General features: G+C 37.6%; 1 long non-coding RNA gene across 1 annotated transcript in view; it reads right to left on the bottom strand.

Annotated features, from left to right (window-relative positions):
- The window catches only part of LOC136794363 (uncharacterized), a 46,952-nt gene extending 36,919 nt beyond the window's left edge, over positions 1-10,033 (bottom strand). Inside the window, exons 1-2 of the long non-coding RNA XR_010841036.1 lie at positions 9,847-10,033; positions 2,212-2,407 (exon numbers count right to left, since the gene is read on the bottom strand). This is a non-coding gene — a long non-coding RNA (uncharacterized lncRNA). The remainder of the gene's footprint in view (positions 1-2,211; positions 2,408-9,846) is intronic.
- Positions 10,034-16,483: the final 6,450 nt, after the last annotated feature.

The following is a 16,483-nucleotide window of genomic DNA, read 5'->3' as shown; positions in this document are numbered from 1 at the left end:
TTGCAGTTTATTGCACAGGCTTCAAATCTCCCAGTTATAGGGTGTGGATGAGTTTTCCAGAACGTTATTACTCAATACATTCTCCCCAGAGAGAAAACAGCTCTCTAGCTACATCCCATTGTTAAAATTACCAGTGCCTGCTGGCAAGGTGATGGAAGGTGGAGGAGGGGGAAATGCTCTCTGCTGTTCTAATTAAGCCTCATTCTTAGGCAGGGTGAACCTGCATCTCAGTGTGGGGTGGCTTTCACAAGTGTTTTCTGCCCTTGCTCCAGTTAGAGTACATATAACTTTGCTTAGCACACATTCCTGCCCCTTCCACAGAGGTAGAACTTAACTTTTTTTTCTGTTTCTTTTCTCTAGCTTTAATGGGTTTCCAACAGTGCCCTAAGCAAGAGTTTTGTGACTATTTTCCCTGCCGACCAACTCCCTCTAAGGGACGTAGGGGAGATGGGTTTGGGTGGAGTTTTTGACAGTGACTGCAATTCCACCCCCCTGACAAGTGTCATGAGGTAACTATTCTCAGGAATCTATACAATTTTCTCTGAGCATCTGGTGTGGTTCATGGAGAAAAAATTACATTAGAGGGCACAGACTCTCCTATAGTTGCAGCCACAAATGACTTTATACCTTCCTATCAATAGATATTTGGCCTTTAGTAATTCATTTAAACATATTAACTGACTCTTTTTACAGCCTTATATGGCATCTGGTGGCATTTGACTCAGCTATACAAATGCTTGGCTCCTTTTTATCCATGAAATTTCTGCCCTGAAGTTAAAGTTTTCTGACAGATTCAAGAACAAGTCATTAATTTGAAGTTTGAGATTTTTTTTTTTTTTTTTTGGTAATGGTGAGATTAATGTTCTTTACTGCTCTCTATATCTCTGAGATGAAACGAAGTTTATCTATGTTTTTAGTATATCTATTTCAATGGGGGTGAAGTGGTATCTCATTGTGTATTTTAGTTGAATTTTTGATGGCTAATGATATTGAGCAGCTTTTTATATGGTTATCAGCCATCTGCATATCTGTAGTGTAGTTGAAAGAACTTTATGTGCAAGTTTTTTTACTTGGTTTAAAACTTAATTGGTTAATTGGTTTTTTGGTCTATTATTGATTTACAAGTGCTCATTACATATTTTGGATACAAGCCTTTGTCATATAGATGCATTGCAAATATTTTCTCCTTGGCTATGGCTTGCTTTTTTATTTTTTAATTATTGATGAAGAGAAGATTTTCATTTATATGAAATTCAATTTATCAATTTTTATGGTTCTTGTTTCTTGTGTCCTTTTGAAAAAAATATAGCTTATTCCAATAAAAAAAATTCTCTTATTATTTTCTTGTAGGAGCTTCATGATCTTAGATGTTTAAGTCTATGATCCATTTCAAATTAATTTTTGTGTGTGGTACAATGTAGGAGTGAAGGTTCAATTTTTTTTCCCTAAATATTTATGTACTTGTTTCTAGAAGCATTGGTTGAAAAGTGTTCCTTTTCTCGTTGAATTATGTTGATACCTTTGTCGAGAAACAGTTGGCCACATATATGTGTGCCTATTGCTGTATTCCATATTCTTTCCATTAATATACTTGTCTATCTTTAAGTCAATACCACACAAGTGTGATTACTCTAGCTTTATTGTTCTTCTTTGAGGGTGTACTGAAGTTGGATGGTGTTTTATGTTGTGGTGAGAGGGAACTGGAGTTAGATTCATAAGACTCAGAGTCTTGTGTCTGTTTCAATTTCATTAGCTGTGCAACGAAACCAAGACTTCTAAACCTTCTGAGCTCTTCTACCTTCTCTCCCACCCTCTTTTCTTTATTTACTTTCTTTTTTTCTTTTTATTTTATATACTAAAATATAATATCTACCTTGCCTACACATCATGTAAAAATGCTTTGAAACAGAATTGCTCCATATAGAGTTACAAAGGATTTTGTATTTGCCTTATGTGAAAGGTCATGTGTACCTCTTTAGAAGCTTCAGATTTGTTATTTCTGATTTTGACTTAAAGACAAGGAGAAACAGGGACACAAAGCCATAGTAGAATGACTGTTGTATTTCAATTAAAATGGGACCTCTTTTCTTCTTATCACCCAATACTTCTAGCAATAGTCAGGTAAAAACCCAATTAATTATTAATTGATGTGCATTAAAATTCATTAACTCTTCATGTGAGGCCTGGGCTATAATTAACTGTCTTTCTTACCTTTTGTTCTGAAATCTCTAGGTAGAAGATCCCATCGCTAATAAGAAGGAGGGAAACAGTATTGCCGCCTGTAGTTAGTCAGAAGCAAGGTCTTCAGACGGCTGGGTGACTGAGTCCCCAATGTCTGATCATAACCAAGCAGCATTGTGAAAGCTCCCAAAACTATTTTCCTATGTGAAGTTTATCTCTGACATAACTGAAAAGGAAAAAAAAGTAATAATAGTTACAATGTTCTGTTCTCATGATATTTGCACATTAAATTACACTTTGTGTATGTCTTCAACCTAATAAAAATTTATATTCAAACTTAAGATAAAAAAAAAAAAATACTCCCTGAATGTGAAGTTTCAAATAGATAGTTTTAAACTTATCAATTTTAAACTAAATGTATTGAAATCACTATATATTTTCTTAAAAGACACCTTACAAATGAGTGATAGACAAAATAAATTACCTCAGACTCAACATAAGTAAGAATTTTCCTAAATAGCTTGCATTTGCTTCTCAGCATGACATTTGGACAGATTTACAGTCACAGTTATGTTGGAGCTTTGGTATCTGTAATCTACAAAAATAACAACGAAAAAACCACAAAAAACCCCACTGTTATTCCCTATGATCTCAAGCTCCTTAAAAACTAATTATGCACAGACTTTAAAGGAAGATTTTAACCCATTTTACAGTGGATTCCATCCATGTGTATACTCAAAAGAAGGAAAATCATGTGAAATGAGAAAGAAATCTTAAAATTTATAAAATTTAGAGAAAACCATTAAGAATTTTCAGTCCTTCCATTTCTGCACTCTCTAAATTGGACAACTGGGGCCCCATGATTTAAATGACTTTTCCCAAACTATAATTCTGGTAAGTGCCAGAATTGTAGGACAAACCTGTTTTCTACCTGGCTCACAACTAGTTCTCTCCAGGACATAAAAAAAATTAACTCCTAATTCATTCCTGAAGCTAGAAAACTCTCACTCACTTTTATGTTAATCTGGAGATACTATAGACAGCTCAAGCTCCCAGAAGATAACAACTACGTGTGATGCTCATAGCTGATATTTATTTCAGTGCTATTATGCTCTACGCTTTGTTCTAAGTATTTACATCTATTAAATAATTTAACCCTTAGATTAGTCCTGTGAGATAGATCCTATTATTATTATCTCCATTTCACAAGATGCAAACACTGGGGCTCACAGAAGACACCTGCTCAAAAAAAAAAAAAAAGTGAAGGTCTGTGCTAAAAGCCTATGCTCCTAACCTCTGCATACGAACGTTTATATACAATAATGACCTACTGTGGTTAAGTATACATATGAGTCCAATTCCATAATATCAGCATTATGAGAAATTTCTCCAAACTTTTAACAATATTTTCAAATAATTACCTATTGAACTACGAATTAGACAATATCCTCTTAGGTCTTGCTGCTTTAGATTCTCACTAGTGCTGAGGTGAGAAATGATTGAAGAACAAGGTTCTATTTCACTACTCATATATTTAAATATTGAGAAATTATTGAATAAGATGTATTCTGATTCTTCTGGGTCTTTTTGCTGACTCTTCCTCTTCTCAATGTCAATTACCCAGAGCTAGGTCCTGGGTCCCTCTTCTCCTTCTACATTCTCTCACTAGGTGTTTCCATTCAGTCACTGGGTTTTAAATCCACGTATATGCCCATGGCAACTAAATTTCTATATCTAGCCTTGACAACTGAGTTCCAAACTCAAATATTTTTTGATGTGCCTTTTGACAGGTCCACTTGAATTAATAAATATCTCAGATTTAATATAACCTAAATAGAATTCTGTAATCCCTTCTGTTCTTAAACACAGATCAGAGAACAAAAGCAAACCCAAAACTTATTCTTAGTTCAATATTTTCCATGTCAGTTAATATCACCCTTATCCATCTCCCAAATTAGAAGTCATTCTTAATCTCTGTCCCCTCATCTTCCACATTCAGACCTTAGCACATGCTCTCAATTATTCTTCCAAACCATACTTCCTATCTATTGTCTTTATTTCTTCTTTCTGCTATCATTCTAAGCCAAATCACTTACATCTCTCACCTGGATTACTTGGGAGCCTGATATTTGATGTCCTCACTTCCACTCCTTCTCCCTTATAATAAGTTCTCTATATACCAGCTAGAGGTACATCTTTAAAATGTAAATCTCAGTATGTTGCTCATATCACTTCCCTGCTTAAAGACCTCCAATGGTTATCCATTGCACTTAGAATAAAAACCAGTTCTTCACTATCATCTCCCATAATCTATAGGATCTCAGTCTCACTTACATGTCTGATTTCATTGTCTGCCACTTCCTGCTCTACTGATCATGTTCCAACCACAAAATTTTGGTTTCAGTTGCTTGAAAAAGCCAAGCATGCTTTACCTTGGTGCTTTGTCCCAAGACTATGTTACTAAAGATTAAGAGTTAAAAAGAAGAGTCACCAAGGTACTCTTGTAAAGGGGGTTCCTTCCTCAGCCTCCAAGTCAAGTAGTTTCAGAGACCTCCTCCTAGTACTCAGTGTGGGGTGGGAGGGGATGAAGAATACAGAAGCTGCTGCCTGACCTTCATCTGAAGATGTCTGAAGGCTAATAACCTGATAGTGGAGGAGTAGAGAATATTACAGAAAAAGGAAGTTGGGCCTCCACTGATGGAAAGATAGTGTGAATTTCCCAGCAGGGTTAGTCAGCCCTTGAAGAAGGACAGGATTTGAAATTGAACCCTGTCTGGAGGGCCAAGGTATCCTCAACAGACTGTCTTTGTGGAATGGACTGCTGAAAGCCAGGGGTTGAAGGGCTATCATGAGCATTCAGCTGGAAAGAACATTTCCCATACCAGGAAATCCTTAGTGAAAGGTTAACAGCGACAGTAGTGCTATGGACTGAATTGTGTCCCCCTAAAATTCATCTATTGTAGCTCTAACTCTACCTGGAGGTGAGCTTTTGTAGACAAGGTAGGTTTAGATGGGGTCCTGAAGGTGGGGTCCTCATGATGAAATTAGTGCCCTTATAATAGAGACATTATAAGAGAGACACTAGAAAGTGGGCTCTCTCTCTCTCTCTCTCTCTCTCTCTCTCTCTCTCTCTCTCTCTCTCTCTCTCTCTCTCTCTCTGCAATGTGAAGACACAAAAAGAAGGAAGCCACTTACAAGCTAGGAAGCGAGCTCTCACCAGAAACCAACCATGCTGGCACCTTGGTCTTAGAATTCTAGCCTCTGTAAATGTGAGAAAACAAATTTCAGTTCTTTGCCAGCAAACTATGAAATTTTGTTATGGCAGCCAGAGTTAAATGGTTTCCATTTAAAGATAAAAATTTTCTATAAGAGAAAGAACCCATTATTTATCATTTGCCAGACTCAAAGAGATAATACCATCCTAAAACTTGAAAGGCAGCTAAGATTTTACACTTTTCATGTAACCCTACCTCCTTTGCTTGATCTGGCTGGGCTTGAAATGGCACCTAGTGAGTTGGGGAGGAGACAGTACGTGGAAGAGGAAGAATCTGACCAAAATCCCCTGCTACTTCCAGGGGATTCTCTGAGTCTGAGTCATGCCTAAACTAGAGGAAAAGAGAATCTTTAAATTGGATAACAGATTAAAGGTTTTTTTTTTTTTAATTAAATAACTTCAAACTTTTCCACACATGAAAAAAGATGAGAAAAATAATAAGATCCACCTAAGATTTGATCCAGAGTCAAGGAAGAACTATTAAACAAAGTAAGCTTAAAGGGATAGTGATAAAGTTGCTTTCGGTTTTTGTCTTCAAAATACAGATTATTGAATTAACCAGATACACAATTAAAATAATGTAATACCTACCACAGAAAAGCATGGAAATGCCCTATAGGAATACACAGAGTATTGAATTAACCAGATACACAATTAAAATAATGCAATACCTGCTACAGAAAAGCATGGAAATGACCTATAGGAATACACAGAAGTGGTGGGAGGGGAGAGCTTGGAACAATTCATGTTGCCTGTTGGGTCAGTAAGGCTACAGAAAGAACAGTGGCTTTGAGCTGGGCCTTTAAAAATGAATAGAACATTCTAAGATATAAAAGGGGGGAGGAAGATAAAGACATCCCAAGAGGGGTAAATAATGTAGCCAAAGGAAGAGAAATTTGAATGTCTCTCAGGGCTCATGGAATGGTGCTTAGTCAACCAAGGCTAGAGAATGAGGTGTTTGTGGCAGAGAAAGTTGGACTGATTCTGCCAAGGTAGGCTGGGGCCACCTGTGCCTTGTTAAGTAATGTAAACTTGAACGATAGATGTAATGGAGAGTCACTTAAGATTTTTTAACAGAGAAGTGACCTTGAAAATTATGTTCGTGTAGTAGTAAAGGAGTTTACTAATGGAACACATACAGAGAGATTAAAGTGGGAGGACTGAGAATGGAACTTGGGGAACACTCTCCTGTATAAGTTGAGCAGAGGAAGAGGATCCAGTGAAAAGTCAAGGAAGAGTCATAGAGGGAAAGAAAACCCAGAAATACAGGGTCATAGAAACCCAATGAGAAGAGTGTGTTTAAGAGGGAAGTGGACAATGTCAACTCCTGCAAAGAGATCATGGGAAAGATGACTGAGAAGAGACCACAGATTCCAAACTTGTATTTTAATTTCCATATTTAGAAAATAAAGATCACTTTTCAAGTATGGTGTTGCAAAACAAATGAAATGAAACCACAGAAAACTAAACAATAAGTTCTAGGAAATCCAGATTTTTCAAAAGTAACTAATAAAGATTTAAATCATTTTTTGCACCCTTAGAGAATCATAGAGTATGATGAGTATGCTGTGAACCATAAAGTATGCTGTGAAACTCAGAGGGTTTTTTGTTTTGTTTCGTTTACATTGTTTTACGTTTCCTCCAATTTTAAAGAGTCATCCCAAGATTTGGTAACTGAATATATAATAAATTTTTTTAAAGTCATGCAAAATTGTCATTTCACCAAAAGTTATATTAAAATAGTAGAAATAAAGTCCTTTCTTTATATGTAAATGTAACTGGGATTTTACAGCCATGGGGACCTTCGTGTCATTTAGTACATCCTCCCCACCCAGCACCCCCAATTCTGTTTTGCAGATGAGGAAACTGAAGTTCAGAGAGGGCAAAGGACTTTCTCAATGTTACTTGGATAGTTATTGACAGAAATGGGAATAGAAATCAAGTCTCTTGATACCTTTTTAAGGGTATTTTTTTTTCACTATATCACACTGGTGCTTCTTAAAAATTAGTGACTGGAAAGTAGAAAATGATCATTAGCAATGGGATGAAGCCCAAGCAGATGCTCTGGTGAGGTAAAGCTTATGGCACGGAGCAGAGACACAAACAATGTTGGATTTGCCATGGAGGAAGTGAGTTTTATGACTCATAACAAAACCCCACAAAGAGGATTTTGGCAGTCTCAGGTCAACTTTCAGCAGCCCTTGCTTAAGACTCAGCTTGCTTAATGGGCTGAGCTACCCTAAGTCCTCCTGGGGCTCAATAGATAAATGACTATGGTCTTTAGACCTTGAGATTTGGAGCTGAAGCTGCTTGTGCTGGAAGATGCAGATAAACAATGACTGTTAATATTAAAGAGCGGGCTTCCCTGGTGGTGCAGAGGTTGAGAGTCCGCCTGCCGATGCAGGGGACAGGGGTTCGTGCCCCGGTTCGGGAAGATCCCACATGCCGCGGAGCGGCTGGGCCCGTGAGCCATGGCCGCTGAGCCTGCGCGTCCGGAGCCTGTGCTCCGCAACGGGGAGAGGCCACAACAGTGAGAGGCCCGCGTACCGCAAAAAAAAAAAAAAAAAAAAAAAGAATTAAAGAACAATAGATCAGTGGGATTTAAATTAGGGGAAGCAATGTCAGTTCTCTTCTGAGGGCATAGAGAGACATCATACAAGGAATGGGATGAAAGTATGTAAGTATGTTCTCAACTATACTTTAATCACAGAAACTTGAATCAGCAAAGTCATGTATGAGCTATGTCTTCTCATCTTTTTGCCCCTTCATTCTGGGTCACACCAATAAAAGTACTATTTTCTCCCTATGCCAAGAGATAAACGTTGCATTAAAACAAAACATAAAGTAAAAATGGGGGAGTTATTTGTTTCTCTGAGTAGCACAAACAGTGATGAAACTGCAACAAAATCTAACTCACAAATCTACAGGGCAGGTAAATCCTACATAATTAACTCAGGCAGCCCTTCTAATGGTTGTTACCAATTTAACATCCAAACCACAGTGCCTTAAATTTGTGTCTTTCTTCTCAAGACCTCTAGGGTTTCTGGAAAATTAAATAATAAAACTTTTTTTAATGGGAAAAAAGTCTTCTTCAAAACATATGAATACATAAATAAATGAAGGCATCTTTCACCAGCCGCATGGTCTCATAGCCTGGTAACTGGTGTCAATAAGATGTTCTAGTCCTGTGAAGGGGGAGAGGAACTTGGGCTTGCTGTCTGTGTGGATGACCTTTCAGAGTTTAACCAGTTGAAAGTAATTTTGCTGAACTTCCTTCACAGTCAGTGATACCGGAGATTGGATGTGATTGACTGCATTTTCTTTTACCCCTAGAAGGGTTTCTCCTCAAAGGGGGCTGCATTAGCTTATTTAGAAACATTGCAAAAGTGATGCTAATTCAAGTAAGAGTTCGTTTCTTGCAAAGCCCTCTGGGGAACTTAGATGGTCAGGTTTTCAATTTTAGACTGAAGAAGAGAATTCGTGAAATAAGAAGATGGGGCTGAGCCTTGCTAGTCTTATAATAATAACGACTAAGAAGTGTGCGCTAAATCTGCTGACAACTGATGCATTTTAGTTATGAAAATCTCTGAACGAATAATGTACTGTCACAAGTTTGCTGCTTGTATTGAATTCTAACTTCCATTCTGCTGGGGAATTTTCACATTGGACTGGGTTTGGTATTTCACTCTGCTAAGAATAATCGCTAAAGAAAGTGGTACATACAGACCACTGTAATTCATTTAAAAATATTAATCCTACAGTCTCCTTCCACTCAAGATTGTTTTTAAAAACCCTGACAATATTATTTTCTCTTGAGTGATAGATCGATATCAGCAGTCTTGAAGGGGGGAAAAAGCACTATTGGGAGAAGTTTTGAAAATGTAAAGCTCAACAAAATCCTTAAAAGCGTAAATCTATTGTTATTCTTATTTCACTAATCCTAAATTTTCTGGCACTGCCTGTGATGTCTTCTTCCTTTATTAAGCAGGAGGGAGCATGCCAGTTAGAACAGTAATTAGCAAAGTGATGAAGCCAAAGTTTCTCATAAGTTGTTATCAAAATACACCTATTGAGACTTCCCTGGTGGTGCAGTGGTTAAGAATCCATCTGCCAATGCAGGGGACACGGGTTCGAACCCTGGTCCAGGAAGATCCCACATGCTGCAGAGCAACTAAGCCCGTGCACCACAACTACTGAGCCCGTGTGCCACAACTACCGAAGCCCACGCGCCTAGAGCCCGTGTTCCACAACAAGAGAAGCCCCTGCAATGAGAAGCCTGCGCACCACAGTGAAGAGTAGCCCCTGCTCGCCGCAACAAGAGAAAGCCCGCGTGCAGCAACGAAGACCCAACGCAGCCAAAAATAAATAAATAGATAAATAAACACACACACCTATTTTTCTTTGATTGCTTTCCTGCACTCTCCACTGTTTCTGAACCTGGAAGTTTGAGGCCGGCAGAGAGATCAGATGGATTTGGTGGCTTACGTGAAGGCACAGGGCAGCAGCAGACACGCGCTTGCTATGGATGGCCACGACGAGAGCTCTGGACCGGTTGCTTCTACTCTATGCTCTGTGACTGTCCAGTGGGATGACCACACCCTCTATTTCCCAATTACAGCTTGATTGCTGTAAAAATGATGACTAATAATTGACTCATGTTGATTGTTCTTCATTTGTTTTGAGACACATTTTATTAAGTATACTTTCCCAACTTGTAAGTTATATTCTATGAGAGGTAACCCCAGAAAGTCACCTTATTTGGAATGTACCATGGGAAGGAAGGAAAGGGAGGGAGGAAAAGTGGGTAGGGCATTCACTCCATGATTCTTCGAGAAATGAAATTGCTACCAACAGGTGTCACTCTGACAAATTCCTAAGCAGATTTTAGAGCTTCGGAGAGATGTTTGAGGGGCCTGCATTAGCCAGCAGCTGTGAAGATCACCAGCGAGACTGAATGATCCTCTGCATAAACTCGGCAGAAGCCCAATTAACAGAAAGGTGGGAAGTGGGGAAAACAGGCATTTTTATCCACACCTCTATGATTCCTTAGAGGTTACGGAGGTACCCTGTGAAGACTGAGGAGGTGTATAGGGCATATTACTCTAGTCATTACTATCTATAAATGATGAACAGCCCCAAATGAGAGTCTCTGTGTGAAGGAAAAAAAGACACATTTAGAAAATGTCTTTTCAGTCCACTGAAGCAATGTCATCACCCAGCATTTAAAAGAGAAACAACCACAAGTAATAAATAGTGATTATTCCAAATATGCAGAACGTAGAGACCGCACATTACTGCCTTGAAAGCAGAAAAGTTCTCTTCTTTTCTGAAATCAGTGACCCCCAAACTCTGTCATTAGTAAAAATAATTAAAAGGTGCTCTAAGAGGGAATGGATGGATGATTGCCACAAAGAGGCACATTCTCATTAATTTATTAATGATTTTTAACTTTGCTTCATTAGGACATGTCTGTTGAAGGCCATTTAGGCCATTAGTACTAAAAATGTACTTCACATTGCCTCCATATTGGTTCCAGGGAAGGAGCATTATTTCAGTTTTTTGTACTCCATGGACCTATACGTACAGGGAGATGGAGGGAAATCTACTGCCTTGTAAATCTTCCAATCAAGGAAGTGGTCAACTTCTTTAGGATGTTCTTGGGACTGACTGACTGGGCTTTCAGGAGTCAGTTCTGGGAAATAGTCATCAGCTAATCAAATTTGAAGAAGTTCACATGTCATTTATGCTTCTGCCTCAGTGAGAAGCATGAATAAAATTCGACCCTGTCCCAGATAAATTAGGTAGCTGAAAGTGCACTAGGCTTAAGTTCCCTCAGTATCTTTAGCTCTGTTTGTGTGTCCAGCTGTCACATACTTCATGAAGATTGCCTCATGAGAGAGGGCGAGCTCTCTTAGTTGTCTGATCTTAAGGCCATGCAACAGGTGCCTTCACACCTGACAGTAGAGGGTTCATCTCAGAAATAATCTCTAGATGAGTTCACAGAGCAGAGATCCTTTTTCTTTTTAAAATACTCTTGGCCAAGTAAATTATTCTTATCATGTCTCTGCCTTAGGGCTAAACATCTACATCTATGTCTCTTGGTTTCCTTGTGTACATCTCTTGTGATGGGGGTGTAAAGACATAAATTGATCTATCCCAGAGTTGGGCTACCACTAAGGAGACTGGAATTAGGCATTTATTGGCTGTCTATGGCATAATTTTCTAGAGCTTGTCTTTGTCTGCTATAAAATAGCAAATGCCATACCAAATGGCCTTGAACTTTATTTGAAAGGATCAACTATTTAGGAGTCTCTAGAGTGAAATTTTCCCCATTGATATCATTGTTTTCATTTCCACAAAGCCTAACACAAAACCTGGTATAAAGTAGACCCTGAGTAAATGAATAATTGACTAAAGTGTTAGTTCATGTCATGGATGCAGTGGCCTTTTTTATTCTTTTCCACATGGTGTTAGGTATAGAGAATGAATCTAAGACCATCTGAAATAAATTCTTGAATAAAAAGTGGAAATCATATTTGCTTTAGTCATGTAAATAAAGGAAAGTATTGCTTTGTTTAATTTGGTGGAAGGCTTGGAAATCTGGATTATCCTTTTAGGTATTTTTAAAATAAACTTATTTATGACAAGAGAACATCCAAATTGCCATGGTAAAATAAATGCACAAAACGAACCCATTATCCAATACTCATAGAGCACTGTTTGTCAATGATTAACAAATCTACTGATATTAAGAACTTAGCCCCCTCTAACAGAGCAGACCACAGGGAAATATCAAAGAAATGGTAACAGCTGGCTTGTTAATATTCTCAGTCTTTTTTCTTTTACAAGAGAAAACAAATGGGAAAGCACAAAAGTAATTATACAGTAGTCCTCTTTAAGATAAACCATAAAAAGTAAAAGTACCGACTAGACTGAGAGCATTACCATATCCCAGATCAGAAATTCTAACATTGGATATCAGGAATATAAAGTGTTATTAGCTTAAGGAACACTAATACATAAGGAATTGATTTTATTCTTTGGTAAATACTTTACTATCAGAAAGACACAATCACAGATGCTAATGTGGAGGAGCATTTATCTCATTAAGTCACTACTACACGCCATCTGTATCCAAGTCAAGCCCCTATGAAGGAGACTTTCGAATAGCAAAAAAGAGCATAGAGAATGCCAAATCTTACCTTGCCCTCATTTTTTAAATAAATATCTCAGTTTATTTTGAACCATTATGAAAGTAGTAATTTGAAATGGTAAAAATGAAAGATAAATACAGAGCTAATCCTTTCAAGAAAAAGGCGTTCTCCTGTCTTTCTTATTCTCTCTTCCCTTCCTCACTCCTTCCTGAACACACAAATTGGGTCAAAGTTCACTTGGTCAAAGACGTCTTCCCTGACTCTTAGATATAGAAAGATCCCCGCTCATATAGAGTACATGTTGGCTAGATCATCATATTCACCATATGCGAGTTTGTTCCTTTCTTTTTAGTTCCACTCAGTAGAGTGCCTGGCACATGGTAGATATCCAATCCCTATTTGTTAAATGAATGAACAAGTGGATGAATGAAACACTTAAATGGTAAAGGTTCAACTGTCCCAGCATCACCACATAAAGCAGAGGGGGCAGTTAGATCCCTCTATAGCTTCTTGCATTAAGATACTACTTAAATTCCTAAAAGGCCATTTGTGGAAGATAATATTTCTCTGAGTCATTGTAAATGCCAGTTCTCAGTGACTTCTTGGATCACCTGAAATTGTTTTTGTTGTTTTTCAACATCTTTAAAGGAGTATAATTTTCTACAATGGTGTGTTAGCTTCTGCTGTATAACAAAGTGAATGAGCCATACGTATACATATATCCACATATCCCCTCCCTCTTGAGTCTCCCTCCTACCCTGCCCAACCCACCTCTCTAGGTGATCACAAACACCAAGCTGATCTACCTTTGCTATGTGGCTGCTTCACACCAGCCATCCATTCTACATGTGGTAGTGTATATATGTCCATGCCACTCTCTCACCTCCTCCCAGCCCACCCTTCTCACACTACAGGTCCTGTCCCTATTCTTTTGCCTCTTTTTTTTCATTTTTCTTATGCCCTACCCAGGTACGTGGGGAGTTTCTTGCCTTTTGGGAAGTCTGAGGTCTTCTGCCAGCGTTTAGTAGGTGTTCTGTAGGAGTTGTTCCACATGTAGATGTATTTTTGATATATTTGTAGGGAGGAAGGTGATTTCCATGTCTTACTCCTGCATCATCTTGAAGGTCTTCCCAATCCACCTGGAATTTTAGTTTCAGTTTTAAATCAGAAGAGAATCCAAATAGTTATTATTAATTTAGAACTCATTCCTTAGGCCCTCTTCTTCCAGCTCTTTGAAATAATAAACTTCCTAATCATATCAGACTATCTCCCTGCACACAACAACTTACTCTAGGTCTAAGGACCCATGCTGAAAGAATCTAACTGTATGTGGAAACTATTTGAGGATAATTTAGTCCAGCAAATAAAATTTAAGGCAAGAGATTGGTAAAATCCAATTCTGCTAAATGGAGAAGCATTATGATTTATCACCTTATACTTTGTGTGGTAATCAAACTCTTTCAGTTTAAGTATGTCTGAAACAAGTATATAAAAATGAAAATTAATGTTCACACACCTTCATGAATACTAAATGGCTTAGATGGTGAAATAAGACAAGGAAGGAAAGAAAGGTGTAAAATATCATTCACAATTGCTTCTATTTCACTATTTGGTGGAAGAAGAATTCTTGGTGTAGGTTCCAGCTTTTAGTTGTGTTGGCTTTGAAAGATGTTGACAGCACAATGAATTAAGAAGCTGCTGTAAACAACTTGTTTTGAAATGAGCATCCACTCATATTTAATTGTACATTGTTGAACTTGAAAACGGTTTTGGGGTTTTTTTGATGGTTATATTTATAATTGTTATATTAACAAAATGTTTTAGAAAGCTATTATGTGGTAATCTTTTACTAATCATCAGATCTGATTACTGTTTTCTTTCTTTCTTTTTTTTTTTTTTTTTTTTTGCGGTACGCGGACCTTTCACTGTTGTGGCCTTTCCCTTTGTGGAGCACAGGCTCTGGACACGCAGGCTCAGCGGCCGTGGCTCACGGGTCCAGCCACTCAGTGGCAAGTGGGATCCTCCTGGGCCAGGGCGTAAACCCTGCACATCCCCTGCATTGGCAGGCGGACTCTCAACCACTGTGCCACCAAGGAAGCCCACTGTTTTCTTTTTAAAATTATTTTTATTGGAGCATTGTTGCTTTACAATTTTGTGTTAGTTTCTATGGTATAGCGAAATGGATCAGCCATACATATACATATATCCCCTCTTTTTTGGATTCCCTTCCCATTTAGGTCACCACAGTGCATTAAGTACAGTTCCCTGTGTTATGACAGTATGTTCTCTTAGTTGTCTATTTTATGCATAACATCAATAGTGTACATATGTCAATCCCCATCTCCCATTTCCTCTCATCCCCCTTTTCCACCTTGATATCCATACATTTGTTCTCTACGTCTGTGTCTCTCTTTCTGATTTACAAATAAGATCATCTATGCCATTTTTCTAGATTCCACATATATGTGTTAATGTATGATATTTGTGTTTTTCTTTTTCTGACTTACTTCACTCTGTATGACACTCTCTAGGTCCATCCATGTCTCTACAAATGACCCAATTTCATTCTTGAGTAATATTCCATTGTATATATGCACCTCAACTTCTTTATCCATTCATCTGTCGATGGGCACTTAGGTTGCTTCCATGTCCTGGCTATTGTAAATAGAGCTGCAATGAACATTGTGGTGCATGTCTCTTTTTGAATTATGGTTTTCTCAGGGTATGTGCCCAGTAGTGGGATTGTTGGGTCATATGGTAGTTCTATTTTTAGCTTTATAAGGAACCTCCATACTGTTTTCCATAGTGGCTGTATCAATTTACATTCCCACCAACAGTGCATGCGGGTTCCCTTTTCTCCACACCCTCTCCAGCATTTATTGTTTCTAGATTTTTTGATGATGTCCATTCTGACTGGCGTGAGGTGACACCTCATTGTAGTTTTGATTTGCACTTCTCTGATAATTAGCAATATTGAGCATCTTATCATGTGTTTGTTGGCAATCTGTATGTCTTCTGTGGAGAAATGTCTATTTAGGACTTCTGCCCATTTTTGGATTGGGTTGTTTGTTTTTTTGATATGGAGTTTCATGAGCTGCTTGTATAAAAAATGGTTTAGGGTTTTTAAATTGCTCCTGAAGTTACTTTTATTATTTCCAAGAAAAAAACCTCAACTTTGCAAATGTTTCTTTTCTGTTTTTATGTGTATGTGTGTATGATAATTGTTCTTTGTTTCATCATCATTTTTGTGTTTATGTTATATCTGTACATGTGAAAATTGCTATTTTGTTTCATCTTCTTTCAGCCTCTTTTGTTCTTTTCAATTACAAAATAAGTAAACTTAATAAAAGATTATTGGAAATAAGCGTTACTCTTAAACCTTTTAAAGGAAAATTAATGATGTCTTTTCCTTGTGTCTATTTTCAATGTATAAATATTAACATGGATTCAGCACTTAAAAGAAAAGTACTTCCATTTTATACTGTAGTGTGAGAAATTACTAAATACATAGATTCAAGCATCTATCCTACTCAAGCTAATATTCTTCATATTAAATACCTAATGATCCCTAAAGGAAAATTGCAATGTATCAGAGAGTCTTTGCACTTAACAACACTCTCCACTGGGAATGCAGCAATATATAATGTAGCTAATTTCAGTATGATTTAACTTTGCTCCTATAATTATAAGTGAAAGTTTTGCTATCCCAATATATATGGCATCATGGTAATCTTTTTAATAAAATTTCAGAAGAATGGAGAAGGGAGATTTATGCAGTGATATGGGTTGAGGGATCTTAGAGTGAGTACAGCAGAATAAAAAGAGGATGAGGCTGTCGAGAATGTTTATAAATACTGATAAAAGGCTGAAGTGT

The sequence above is a fragment of the Kogia breviceps genome, chromosome 6 (assembly GCF_026419965.1).
Source record: "Kogia breviceps isolate mKogBre1 chromosome 6, mKogBre1 haplotype 1, whole genome shotgun sequence".
In the NCBI taxonomy this organism is placed as follows: Eukaryota; Metazoa; Chordata; class Mammalia; order Artiodactyla; family Physeteridae; genus Kogia; species Kogia breviceps.
This window is presented reverse-complemented; position numbering and strand designations above follow the sequence as displayed.